The 12,514-nt window shown below is 47.1% G+C and overlaps 1 protein-coding gene across 3 annotated transcripts in view; it reads left to right on the forward strand.

Moving 5' to 3' along the window:
• The window catches only part of LOC136842602 (unconventional myosin-XVIIIa-like), a 1,295,621-nt gene that overhangs the window by 35,521 nt on the left and 1,247,586 nt on the right, over window positions 1-12,514 (forward strand). The window lies entirely within an intron of this gene.

Raw genomic sequence — 12,514 nt, forward strand, 5'->3', positions numbered from 1 at the left:
ACTAATCCTTACGTCCGCGCGGTAACTCTGCCGAACATCTCAGAAATTCTCTCGTCACTTTGTCATAATGTTTGCACCATTTTATATTAGTCGTTACATAAAGTTTTATATATGAAAATGTGTGCAATTTCATGTAGAATCCAACAAAAAATAAATCATGGTTGTAGCTTTTCTCAGTTTTGAAATATTTTCATATAAATCACGATAAATAGAAAAAATTTCAACCTTCGGTCAACTTTAACTCGACCGAAATGGTCAAAAACTGCAATTGTAAGCTAAAACACTTACAGTCTAGTAATATTCAATCAATTACTTTCATTTTGCAATAAACTGAAAGTCTCTAGCACAATATTTCGATTTATGGTGAATTTAAAAAAAAAACTTTTTTTTTTACGTCCGCGCGTTACAAATTCATGCATCATTTTGTGATAATATTTTCTCTGTGTTGCTTTGATCATTTTACAATTTGTTATATACCAAAATCATTGCAATTTAGTGTACAATACAACGAAAAAAAATAACTCGTTAGCTTTAACCGTTTTGCTCACAGCGTGATTTGTACTCAATTATATATGAAATTTTTTTTTGCGCTGTCATATATTTCAATATTTATATATGATAATGATATTTTTTTATTTCTGATGGTTGCATGCTAAACTTCAGGCAATGACAAAAAAAAAGGAGCCAAAAATGAACTTTTAATCTTAAAAACTAAGCGTGCTGTGATTTTTTGAAAAAAAATTTTTTCCGCTTCGACGCTAACTCCCGAACGCCACCGGCATACGACAGACACTTTTGTAAATAGAGGCTCCTCGTTTAAGGGTTAACCACAACCACTGGTCTGGAGACCATTCCATTTGCAAAGCCATATTGTCAAAATTCGTCAAAAATCCATCTACATCCTGTTCATCAAACTTTGGTACTAATTTAATACTCTTAGTTAAGTCAAATTTAATTGGCTGACTAGCTTGTAAGTCGAATTCCTGTCTCTTAGTTTCAACTAAAATCCTAGCTTTTTCCTCTTCCAGTTTTTGTGTTCTACTGACCTCATAATCTAACTTTTCCTCTTCTAACTCAAATTCCTTCCTATTCTTTTCTGTTTCTATCTGTGCTTCTAGTTTCTTCCTATCCAGTTCCATCTGGATGTCCTGTTGCTTTCTTTCGAACACCATTAGTTTTTGTCTTTCCAACTCAATAGCTAGTTTAAGGTATTCTACATTTGGAGTAGGACTTACTTTCTCCTGTACGAGATATTTATTACCCTCTTCATGATCAACTAATCCTTTCACTATTCAGTATTGCAGTATTAAATTCCTAATTGTATCTTTCTTAGCACCAGCCGGTAAACTTATCTCGAACTTTGCAGTTACAGCAAAAGGATCATCCTTCTTTGCATACGGTACGGTTGACAAATGTACAGAAGGGTTACCGCAAAACTCAGTTACTTTAAAATTTGACGTGGTGATGGAGAAAAAGACTTTTGACTACTGTATATGTAATACTATGTCTACACAGTAGGCCTTTTAATATGAAAATACACATGTAAAAGTTTTAGGAAGCTGAAATGAAGTTTTACTTCACAGATTGCTTCGGACAGTAGTCATAAGATGAGATTACAACCACTTAGTCACACGAATTGTAGCGATCTTAATTACTAAAGTCGACGATCGCCAAGTCTAATATACTGCCTATTACAGTAAACCCCCCGTATTCGCTTTCTCACGATTTGCCGACTCACGTATTCGGGGATTTCTCTGTGGAACGTATCTACCCATTATTCGTGGAAAATTCGCCCATTCGTGGTATTTTTCACTGAGAAATACTCACTAATTACTGTATTTTCATATTTTCATGATTAAATGCACTTTTTAAATATCTAACTTCCCTGGTAGTTACATATATATAGCTTTATCCCGCCGATTCCCTTCAGCACGGCAGAAATTCAAAATTCAGCGGCAATCGCCGATAGATGGTCAGGTGGCCATACCTGAGCGCCTCTACCAGGTAACTAGAACCATTCCCAATTGTCCTCAGAAATTCCCTGCCGTCGTTCTATCAACACGTTGGAAATTCGCTCTACTTTGGTTTGCTTTACTACAATTGGTGAAGTACCCATTACTTGTTTGGTTTTCTTTGATGGCTTTCGCTGATTTTGGATCTTCTCTGGATTTTTTCGTTTCTCATTGTTAGCCTATCTGTTCGGTTTCTGACTGTTACAATTGTTCTTTTTGTACTTGCTTTTCAAGATGGCTGACCCTGTTGTTAGAAATGTGTTAGGGGATGCAAGAACCGGCTTCCCAAGGCTGCTCTTGATCCCCACACAGTTTGTAAGAAATGCAGAGATCATGTGTGTGCACTTGATGATAGATGCAAGGAGTGTGAAAGTTTGTCCAGAAAGAGTGGAGAGAGTATGATCGCTATGTGAGGCGATTGGAAAAGGACAGAATTAGGAGAGCTAGATCTTCCAGTGTCCTTTCAGCTAGGTCTTCTGATAGTCAAGTCCTTTCTAACTTGTCTGATACTAATATTCCTGATCCTAACCCTAAGGCTTTAGTATTTGATCCTCCTGCGGAGTCGGGAGTAAGTAATCTCCGTCTTTAAAGGATATAATGGCTGCTATTTGGCCATAGGAGTTTCTGTACAATCCCCTTTCTTGGATAGGGAAGTGATGTGGGGGCAGTGCATAGTTTGCAACAAAAGTTCGGTGACAGTGTTAGTGCAGTGGAGGGTGCGTCCGTTCGTGTCTGTCACGCTCCTAGCCCTAGACCTCTTCCATGCTCCCCAACCCTGGGAGAAGGAACGCCGACAGGCTAAGGGAGGTGAGAGACGTTGAACAACGAGCGGACGCCCCTCGAGCGATCCTGTTGACGCATCCCAGGACGCCCCTTGCCGCAGGAAAGGCGAGATGAGGACGTGTTCGTTCTTCCTCGGATGACGCAAGACCCAGACGTGGTTGGCGTCAGTCACAAGAGTCTAGACCTATCAAGAGATGCAGGTCCCCTTCCCGCTCCAACAACCCTCTTGCAGCAAATGGAGCTCTCCAGAGAGATTCCTGTCGGAAGAAGACAGCGTTTCTGCGCCTAAACAAAGGCGTAAGACGATAGCTCGTCGGAGGAAGAAGACGTATACATGACTTCAGTTCACGCTTCTCCCCGCCCCAGAATGGGACGTGTCGCAAGCTGCGCCACCACCTCTTCATCAAAAGATCCCAGCTAGAGTCTCCGGTTGTGGAAGCTAGTGCAGTGCCATCTCCAGTTGTTTCCCAGCAGCAAGTGGCACCTCAAGTAAAGTTCTTGTCGGAAGTCCAGCAGTCCTTGCGTCTCTTTTTGACCTTACAAGTCGCAAGGACTAAGAGAAGAAACACACAAGAAGGAATCTAAGGACGCCAACAGACACAAGAAGAGGGTAAGGCAAGAATCAGAACAACAAGACGCTAACAACCAGCAAGACGCAAACTCGCGGCAAGTTGCAGCGCTCATAGACGCTTCCCCGCAACAAGCCGCACGAGTGACGGGAGGGAACAAGGATCGCGAAGCTCCCTCGCAGCAAGTTGGACGCATCGTGATTTACGCAAGCAGCACGATTCACACGTTTCCCCCTCTCGTTCGACATCGGAAATAGCGGATCCTTTGGAAGAGATCGGAAGAGGAAACTCAAGAAACTCTTCATGCCGCTGATCTGAAAAGACTTTTACTCTTTTGGCGGACTTATTTCCTAACGATTTTCATCAGGCCGCACTCGGAGTCCTCCTCGCAATATTTGATGGGTAGACCCCAGAAGTCTTCCTCATTCAAGAAGACAGTGTTGGCCAAATCAGTGAAGAGAGCCTTTTCGACACTGAATGATTGGATTTTGAAGAAGAAGGAACAAGGAAAGACAACTTTTTCCTTTCCCCGACAAGATTGGCTTCTAGATCCAGCGTGTGGTACGAGACTGGGGAAGCTCTCGGTTTGGGAGTTCCTGCCTCCTCCCAAGGGGACTTCTCCAGACTCGTTGACTCTTCACGGAGAACAGCCATGACTAAAGCCAAGGTTCTGTGGTCCACTTCGGAGTTGGATCATTTGCTGAAAGGCGTCTTCAGAACTATTGAAGTCTTCAGCTTGATGGACTGGACTCTTGCAGCTCTTGCAGAGGTTTCAGATCAGAAGAATGACACGCAAATGCACCTTATTGCCTGTCTCGATTAAGCTGTGAGGGACGGGTCGGTCGAACTTTCTGCCCTTTTCACAGCAGGTGTTATCAAGAAACGAGCTATGTTGTGTTGTTCGTGTCGTCTGGAGTGACTTTAGCTCAGAAATCTGAACTGTTGTATGCTCCCTTATCTAAACAGCTCTTCCCTTCAGAGCTGGTTAGGACTTATCAGCAGCCCTTGCGCAACAATCAACGCAAGATCTGATCACAAGGACTGCTAGGAAAGTTCTTCCGCAAACTTTTTAGCCAGGAAGGACAAGGAAGCTCCTCCCACGCGGCCAGCCCTTTCGTGGGAGAGCCCTTTCGAGAGGAAGTCAGAGAATGGCTGCTGGAGGACAACTTCGTAAGAACCCCAAGCAGCAACTCAAATCCAAGAAATGATCACAACAACCTCCAGACACAAGTGGGAGCCAGGTTTGTTTTTGGCAAGAGTGGAGCCAAAGGGGAGCGGACGTATGGACAGTCGAAGTTTTGAAGGAAGGATACAAGATTCCCTTCCTAAGGAAGCCCCCTCTTTCACAAGAACCGTTAGAGTTGACAGCTACTTACTCCGGGAGCAAAGCAGCAGCTCTTCAAGAACAGGTGACCCAGATGCTATCAAAAGCAGCAATAGAAGAGGTAAAGGACCTCGTCAGAGGGGTTTTACAACAGACTTTTTCTGGTACCCAAGAGCTCGGGGGTTGAGACCAGTTCTGGACGTAAGTCCACTGAACAAGCACGAAGCAAAGTCAAGTTTGCCATGGAGACATCAGCGTCAGTCCTAGCAGGCACCAAACAGGAAGACTGGATGGTTTCAATAGACCTATAGGACGCGATTTTCACGCACCAATTCACCCGAACTACAGAAAATATCTGAGGTTTGTGCATCTCGGGACAACCTATCAGTTCAGAGCACTTTGTTTTGGACTAAGCACGGCTCCTTACGTTTTTCTCTCGAGTGGCATCGAACGAGCTCACTGGTTACATCTAAAAGGGATACGGATTTCGATGTACCTGGACGATTGGCTAATCAGAGCCAGATCGCAAGCAAAGTGTCTGGAGGATCTACAAGTTACAATGAATTTGACGCAACAATTAGGTCTGGTAGTAAATCTAGCCAAATCGCAGCTAACGCCTTCACAGGACATCATCTACCTGGGGATGAGGATTCAGTCAGTGGTTTTCGGGCTTTTCCAGCCCAAACGCATTCTAGATTGCTTAGAAAGGTGAAGCTCTTTCTAGGGAGATGGACCTGTTCGGCGAGGGAGTGGATGAGTCTGCTGGGGACCCTCTCCTCGATCGAACAATTCGTCTCCCTGGGAAGACTACATCTACGTCCACTTCAGTTCCATCTGTCAAGCTATTGGAAAAGAGGCCAAGATCTGGAGACGTGGATTCCGATCCCTCTGGGAATCAAAAACATTTGAGTTGGTGGAACGACCCCAAAAACTTCAATTAGGCCTCGAACTTCAACAAAAGAACCCCGACCTAGTGTTGTATTCAGACGCATCGGACATGGGATGGGGTGCAATGCTGGGGAAGGGCGAGATCTCAGGTCTATGGGAAAACCATCAGAAGAAATGGCATATAAATGTCAAGGAACTGGTGGCCATTCATCTTGCAGTAGTCCACTTTCGGGAGAAGGTCCAGAACAAGATTGTACAGGTCAACGCAGACAACACCACAGCGTTGGCCTACATCAGGAAACAGGGTGGCACTCTGTTCGTTTTCCCTTTACGAGGCAGCCAAAGATCTCCTGCTGTGGGCAGAAACGAACAACTTAACTCTGATCACCCGCTTCATAGAGGGAGAGAAGAACGTCAGAGCGGATCTTCTCAGCAGAGGAAGACAGGTTCTCACGACAGAATGGACCTTACATCACGATGTGTGCAACAGGCTTTGGAATCTGTGGGGAGAACCGTCAATAGACCTCTTTGCGACACAGAGAACAAAGAGGTTACCAGTCTACTGCTCTCCAGTCCCAGACCAGGAAGCAGTGGCGGTGGACGCCTTCCTCATGAATTGGGAGGGACTAGACATGCATACGCTTTTCCTCCATTCAAGATCCTAGACAGAGTCATGAAGAAGTTCAGAGAGTCGAACGACGCCCGCATGACCCTGATAGCTCCATTTTGGCCCATGAGACCATGGATCACGGAGGTGATGGAGTGGCTAGTAGACACCCCCAGATCGTTACCTTGTTGGAACGATCTACTCAGACGGCCACATATAGAGAGATACCATCAAAATCTCCTCGCTCTCAACCTAACTGCCTTTCGACTATCGAAAAACTGGCAAGAGCGAAGGGTTTTTCAAGGGAAGCTGCAAGAGCCATCGCGAGAGCGAGGAGAACGTCCACACTCAAGGTGTACCAATCAAAGTGGGACGTATTCAGGGAATGGTGCAGGAAAAACAACATTTCCTCTTCCAGTACCTCTCTAACTCAACTGGCAGATTTTCTTCTGCATTTGAAAATCCAAGGAAACCTAGCAGTATCTACCATCAAGGGATACCGCAGCATGCTTGCTTCCGTCTTCCGTCACAGAAATATTGACGTGTCAGGAGACAAGGACCTCACGGATCTCATAAGGTCCTTTGAGACAGTTAAGAGGAAGGACAACCCGACCCCCTCTTGGAATTTGGACGTAGTCCTAAAATTTTTAACCTCGAATAGGTTTGAACCTCTCGACAAGGCTTCATGGAAGGATCTCACTAAGAAGACCCTTTTCCTGGTCGCTTTGGCTACAGCCAAGAGGGTAGGAGAACTACAAGCCTTTAGCAAGAAAGTAGGCTTCAATGGGGAAAATGCAGTCTGCTCACTTCAACTTGGTTTTCTCGCTAAAAACGAGAACCCTTCTCAACCATGGCCCAGATCTTTTTCCATACCAGGGCTGGCTCAGTGAAGAGGCCCTGTCGTCCTAAAATTAATCTACAAAGGACCCTTTATCAAAGAATGCACTGGCGTTTCTTTATCAAAGAATGCACTGGCGTTCTTTATCAAGGACTTAATAAGGGAAGCTCACCAAGAATGTGACGAGAAAAGCTTTCCAATCCTCAAAGTCAAAGCGCACGAGGTAAGAGCTGTGGCAACTTCGATGGCTTATAGACACAACAGGTCTATGAAATCGATTTTGAAGCGACTTTTGGCGAAGCAAATCTATCTTCGCAGATTGTTACCTGAAAGAAGTACAGACCCAATATGAGGATTGCTGTTCCTGGGTCCGCACGTTGCCTCCGCGCCGTAGTTGGAGAGGGTACTACTGCCTCTACCCTATAACAGTGTTTTTTTTTTTTTGTATTATACCCTTGCCTTTTTCTTGATTTGAACTCACAGGTTGTATGTGAAGGTTGTTGCAACCTTCCACAGTCTGGGGTTGCAAGTCTAAGTTAGGTTTTATGGAGTGTGTTATTTAGTGATTTTAGTGGGTCAGGTGGTCAGCTCTTTGTCCATGGCTATGCCAGGATAGCAACGGTGGTGGTCTAGTCATGTTAAGGTTGAGGACCGTGTGACAGCCCCATAGAGACTTTCTACAGCCCCTGGATGGGTCGCTGGGTCTCTCAAGGAATGCAGGCGAATGAGGCAGGATAATTATGAAGCCAGCTTCCTTATCAGGTAAGAACCAGAGTATGTTTACAGCTAATATTTAGTGTTTAGTAATTATACGAATTCCCAACGGTGTTTTGGTTCTCTAACCCACCACCAATGGTGTCAATCAGCTATATATATGTAACTACCAGGGAAGTTAGATATTTAAAAATGGTATTTTCATTATAAAATAAGTTTTTGTACATGCAACTTACCCGTCAGATATATACTTAGCTATAGTCTCCGACGTTCCCGACAGAAATTCAAATTTCGCGGCACACGCGACAGGTAGGTCAGGTGATCTACCATACCCGCCGCTGGGTGGCGGGAATAGGAACCATTCCCGTTTTCATATCAGATTTTCTCTGTCGCTGGTTCCGGCAACATCTGTTGTTGGTTCCTTCTGCTTAGACTTTCATTTTTCGCTTGCTGAGGATTATTTTGGACTGACCTTTGGTGACGTATTGGATCTTTGGCTTGGCATACGCTTTTTGTGGACTGTTTTTGATTTCGGCTTTGGTATTTTCTGTAGAATGTCTGATCAGAGTGTTGCACCTGTGTTTCGTGTGTGTGTTAGGTCTGATTGTAAGGTGAGACTACTGAAAAGCTTTCGGTAGATCCTCATTCTGTGTGTTCGAGGTGTAGGGAGAATGATTGCTCTATTGAGAACACGTGTGTTGAATGTGAGAATCTCACTGATCTGGAATGGAAAGCGTTGAACTCTTATGTACGCAAGTTGGAGAAGGACAGAGTTAGGAAGGCTTCTTCTAGAAGCTCAAGTAGGTCTCTTTCCAAGGAGGTAGATTTAGAACCTAACACTCTTCCAGATTCGCCTGTCACTCCAGTTGTTTCAGCTCCTTCTCCCTTCGTCGAACCTGTGGATTCGTCGTCGGAGATGGCTGCAATGAAGGCTACGATCCGCAAGATGCAGTTGCAGATGCGTGCTTTGGAGGAAAAGAAAGTGATAAGTGATAGTGATGTGTGTAGTGTCCCCAGTGTAGTGGGGGGCGTCTGACCGGCTCCGCATCGCTCCTAGGCCTAGACCTCTTCCAAACTCCCAGACCCAGTGGAGGAGGAATGTCGACAGCCGCAAGGGGATGAAGAGCGCTCCCCTAACGGTCAGGCGTCCCTTCGCAGCGCCTCTGTTGACGCGTCCCAGGCTGCCTTAGATCGCCATAGAAAAGGGATCTTGAAGAAGTGTTTCTTGTCTTCTGCTTCTTCTTCTCCTAAACGTGGTTGGAGTTCGGCTGAGGAGTCGCGTCCTTTGAAGAGGACTTGGAAGGCTCCTAGAGGAGACGCATTGGACTCTAGCCCTGAGCGCTTCCCTGAAGGTTCTCCTGTTACTAAGAAGAGAACTCGCAGATCTCCCTCCTCTTCTTCTGGTGGTCAGGAGTCCACCAAGCAGATCCTGGTAGGCCTCCAGGTTCAACTCGCTGCTCTTGCTGGCTCTTTATCAAAGAGCTCCTCTCGTCGGAAGGATGCCTCTCTTCCGATCAAGTCCTCCAAGAGACACTCTTCTCCCAGCAAGTCGTCTTCTGTGAAATTCTTCTCCTGTTAAGCGCCCCTCCAGCAGCAGCGCTCCTCTCCTGGGCTCCTCTCCTCCTGCAGGCGCTCCTCTCCGTCCAGGCGCTCCTCTCGCCCAGGCGCTCCTCTCCTTGTAGCGCTCCTCTCCTGTTAGGCGCTCATCTCCTGGTAGGCGCCTCTCCTTGTAGGCGCTCTCTCGGCGCTCTTCGTCTCCGGATAGCGCCTCTCCACCACCCAGGCGCTCGCGCCCTCGCAAATCGTCGGTCTTCTCCTGTTGGAGATACTTTCTCCACAGTCAAACGCCTGCTCGTTCTTCGCCTCGTAGAAGTTCCTCTCCAGCCTCCTCTCGTCTGTTAGGCGCCCCTCTCCCAGCAAGGGCTCCTCTTCCGTTCGAGCCTCTTCTCCTGTCAGGCGCCAGTCATCTTGCAGGCGCTTCTCTCCGGATCGTCGGTCTCCAGTGGACAAAGGCCTCTCCTTCTAGGCGCTCTTCTTCTGGCAAGTGCCCTTCTACTTCTAGACGTTCTCCTCCTCCTTCTGGCCTGGAGGCGTTATCGGAGGACGAATCCCCTAAGGATATCACCATTTCGGATTACAAGAGGTTGACAGCTCTACTGGTTCAGGAGTATGGAGATTCCCTCAAGCCTGCTTCTCCTCCTTCTCCTGGTTCCATGCTCTCGAGCACCAAGGCCTCGAAATCTTCCTCTTTAGTTAAGATGCGTCCTACGATCTCCATGAAGAAAGCGCTTAAAGGTTTCGGAGAGTGGCTCTCTTCGAAGAAGGATGCCGGCAAGACTGTCTTCTCCTTGCCTCCCTCTAGGCTTTCGGGAAGAGCGGGAATGTGGTACGAGACTAAGGAGCCGATGGGGTTAGCTCTCCCCTCTTCTGCTGGCTCAGACTTTTCTTCGCTTGTGGATTCTTCCAGAAGACTCTCCCTTAATTCGGCCAAGGCTTCTTGGGGACTTTGTGAACTGGACCATTTCCTCAAGGGCCTTTTCGCGTGCTGGAAGTTTTAACTTCATGGACTGGTCTCTAGGGGCCTTAGCCAAGAGGAGTCTTGAAGAGGATTCAGTCAGTATGGAGGACCTCAGCAGTGTGTTGTCTTGCTTGGACAAGGCTGTGAAGGACGGCTCGATGAAGATCGCTTCCCTGTTCGGCACTGGCCTGCTTAAGAAGAGGTCAGTATTCAGTGCTTTCCTCTCCAAATCGGTCTCTCCTATCCAGAGATTTTCCCTCTTGTACGCTCCTTTGTCTAGCCATCTTTTCCCACAAGAGACTGTGAAGGAGGTCTCTCGTTCTTTGTCTGAGAAAGCTTCTCAGGATCTGCTGGCTCAGTCGTCGAAGAGGATGAGACCTTCTGCTCCACTTGCTAAGAAGGAGAAGGCCCCCTTTCAGGAGCCCTTTCGAGGATCCAGGTCTATCAGGAGGCGAGGCCTGAAAGAAGATCTAGACCTTCAGGACTCCCTTCCAGGAAGTCCAAGTGAAAAGCAAGTCCTCCAGACTCCAGTAGGTGCCAGACTTCTAAAGTTCGCCAAGCCTGGGCACAGAAGGGGCGGACGAATGGTCCCTCTCTGTTTTGAGGAAGGGTTACCTCATTCCCTTCTTTTGAAACCTCCCTTGACAACAACTCCGAGGAGTTATCAAGAGATACAAGGATCCTGTGCGGAGGCAAGCCCTTCTGCTAGCCGTCGAACAAATGCTAGAAAAGGCTGCCATAGAACCGGTACAAGATCTTCACTCCCCGGGATTTTACAACCGTCTTTTTCTTGTGCCAAAATCTTCGGGAGGGTGGAGACCGGTCTTGGACGTGAGCTCCCTGAACTCGTTCGTCATAAAGAAGAAGTTCTCTATGGAGACGACGTCTTCAGTTCTGTCGTCTCTTCGCCAAGGAGATTGGATGGTGTCCCTGGACCTTCAGGATGCTTACTTCCACGTTCCCATCCATCCCTCCTCCAGGAAGTTCCTAAGGGTCATGGTAGGCGGCAGAACTTTTCAGTTCAGGGCTCTGTGCTTCGGACTTTCCACAGCTCCCCAAGTGTTCACGACCATTCTCAGGAATGTAGCTCACTGGTTGCACTTGGAGGGTGAGGATTTCCTTGTATCTCGACGACTGGCTAATTCGGTTCATTCAAAGAGAACCGTTGTCTGGAGGACCTTTGATCACGTTAAACCTGGTCCAGTCTCTAGGACTTCTTGTAAACCTCGAGAAGTCTCAGATGATTCCTCAGCAGGAAATTGTCTACCTGGGGATTCGGATGGATTCTCAGGGTTTTCGAGCCGTTTCTCTCCTGGAAAGAAGGGAACGCTGCCTTCAAAAGGTGACAGACTTTCTAGAGAAAGACAGTTGTTCGGCGAGGGAATGGATGAGTCTGCTGGGGACCATTTCCTCGCTGGAACAGTTCGTTTCTCTAGGAAGGCTTCACCTCAGACCTCTACAGTTCTTCCTGAAAGAATCTTGGGATCGGAAGTCCCAAGAGTTGTCGGATTCCTTCCAGATCTCATGTCAAGTAAAGGAACATCTCCGTTGGTGGTTAGACCCACAGAAGCTGGGTCTAGGAATTCCTCTGCAACCGCCGAGCCCTCGCCTAGTGTTGTTCTCAGACGCGTCGGAGTCGGGTTGGGGAGCGACACTAGGCTCGGAAGAAGTGTCAGGCACCTGGGACACGGATCAGAGGTCCTGGCACATCAACATGAAAGAGCTAGTAGCCATTCATCTAGCTCTTGCCCGATTCGAACTTCTGGTCAAGGGATCAGTAGTTCTTGTCAATTCCGACAACACCACAGCCCTGGCTTATATCAGGAAGCAAGGAGGAACTCATTCCTTCTCCCTGTACATTGCAGCAAGGAATCTTCTGTTATGGGCGGGGGAGAGAAACATCGTTCTCCTCACCAGATTTGTTCAGGGAGAAAGGAATGTGAGAGCGGATCTGCTCAGCAGGAAAGACCAGGTTCTTCCCACGGAATGGTCTCTTCATCAAGAGGTTTGTGAAAGGCTGTGGTTCCTGTGGGGGAGACCTCATATCGACCTCTTCGCCACCCATTGGAACAAGAGGTTGGAGAACTACTGCTCCCCAATCTCGGACCCCAGAGCAGTAGCAATAGACGGCCTTCTCCTAGATTGGGACGGTCTAGACGGCTACGCTTTTCCCCCGTTCAAGATACTAGGGGAAGTAATAAGAAAGTTCGTTTCTTCAAAGGGCACCAAGCTCACCCTGATCGCTCCCTTTTGGCCATCCC

This window comes from Macrobrachium rosenbergii, chromosome 10, assembly GCF_040412425.1.
Source record: "Macrobrachium rosenbergii isolate ZJJX-2024 chromosome 10, ASM4041242v1, whole genome shotgun sequence".
In the NCBI taxonomy this organism is placed as follows: domain Eukaryota; kingdom Metazoa; phylum Arthropoda; class Malacostraca; order Decapoda; family Palaemonidae; genus Macrobrachium; species Macrobrachium rosenbergii.